The sequence below is a fragment of the Condylostylus longicornis genome, unplaced genomic scaffold, assembly GCF_029603195.1.
Source record: "Condylostylus longicornis isolate FDR11 unplaced genomic scaffold, ASM2960319v2 ptg000038l, whole genome shotgun sequence".
NCBI classification, from domain to species: domain Eukaryota; kingdom Metazoa; phylum Arthropoda; class Insecta; order Diptera; family Dolichopodidae; genus Condylostylus; species Condylostylus longicornis.
The window spans coordinates 1,400,710-1,402,791 of record NW_026578007.1 but is presented as its reverse complement, the minus strand read 5'-3'; positions in this window follow the sequence as shown (position 1 = coordinate 1,402,791).

Genomic DNA, 2,082 nt, shown 5'->3' with positions numbered 1-2,082 from the left:
GATTTTAACCAATAAATTAATAAAGTAACCTTTTTTTATTCTTTTCTTTACAACAAATTATTAAATTTTTAGTTTATAAATTGATTTTTTCTTTTTTGATTGGAAAACTTTTTATTTAAATTTTAATGCATTTTTTTTTTTGGTTTTTTTTTCAAAAATTATCGATAAATTTTTAAATTATTATTTCTTGTATTTTAGTTAATCACAAAATAATATAATTTTTTTTCTAATTTTCGTTTAAAAATTATTTATATAATTTATAAATTCCTTTTATTTTCACATAGATTTTCATATATCCTTTTTTCACTTTATATTTTACAGAAAATCACAATTCTACATATTATTATAGAGAGAATCCTTTATAAATATACCGATAAATAACAAAAGGGATGAAAATAAATACTTTGTTTTACTGTCATCACATATAATATAGAAATTCTGTAGAGATGTGCATAGCAGTAATATTTTATGTATTAAAGTTTAATATATCAGTATATAAAAAGGATACTTTTCACTCTATTTTTATACATATACATTTCTCTAATTTTCAATTTTAAATTAAAACATATTATGGTATCCTCCTTTTTCTATAGAAAATATATTATATAGAAAAGATCTTATAATACACAAATAGAGAGAAAGCAAATAGAATAATAAAAAAAAGGAATATTTATGCTCAGTGAAATATTATTTTTGCACACGCGTTTTACCGTCGCGATTCTTCACCATTTTTGTTTGTTTTTCTTTTTATATTCATACACACATACACCATAAAAATACTTTTTCGTAAATCACTAAAAATTATAAAATCAAAACAAATGTAACAAATTTTAATTTCGGGAAAGGTAATGTCGGAGAAAAATTAAAAACACTAAAAAAATATTGTGATTTATTTTAAAAAATTCATTCTTTCGTTGTATACAAAAAATAAATTAGATATGAATGTATACAAAAATTAAGAAGCTATTTTATATATTTTTATTTTATATATTTATATGTTGATAATTTTATAAATATGATATTTATGTATGTACACGCGCGCATCATTTCTATATAAAACACAAAAAAAAATGAGGAAATCGAAAAAATATCAAAACAAATCACTTTTCATTTTGAATATCGTATAGCGTAGCTAAAATTTTATATAAAATATATTATTTTTTTTTTTGCCTCTTAATTTATTTTAATAATCGTATAACATTATCGCATAAATTGTTATATCGCGTCTAAACAGCACGGATATTGGCGATAAACTATCGGTGCCATCAGAATTACATTCAAGGAGCAAAAATGAATTGGTTAACACAAAAAAATACAATCATAAAAGAAGATAAAAAATAAAAAAAAAAATAAAATAAAATCACCACCATCATCAACGTCATTATCATCAGCATATTGTTATATCGTGTGAGCAATAGAAAGAAGTACCCAGAAAAGACAATATAACGAACAAATAATAATAACAACAGCAGCAGCAGCATCAGCAGTTCTATAGCAGAAATCGTAATAATAATATAACCAACATCAATATATACTAATAAAATCATCATCACGAATAAGTATAACAACAATAATAAGAAACCAATTCAATCATCATTAAAAAAAAGTAACATTATCAATCATCATCATTATCATGATTGTGAATATCGTAGTTACCTCACGAGTATGAACTATAAAATAAAGATAAAACAGAAAAAATAATATTTCTTATATTTTCTGAGAGCATATAAAGCGCGTGTTAGCTTATTATACTATAAAATCACACGGTTGAAAATATCCCTCTTATACTCAAAAACTTCCATAAACAGTAAAATATAATTCGCGAATTTTCGTTTATTTTTTGTTCTCGCAAAACAAAATGAAAAAACAATTTCACCTCTTTCCATCTCACATTGAATACACAATCTAAGAGAAGTAAATAAAACTGAAAAACAAAAACAAAATTTATCTGAAGTTTCGCTATTTTTTCCATTTCTTTATTCCTTTTTTTTTGCTCTTATACTTTATGATGCTTTAATCTCTTTCACAAAAATGTGGAATGTATGAATATGTGAGATAAAACTTATGGAATATATGGTTACG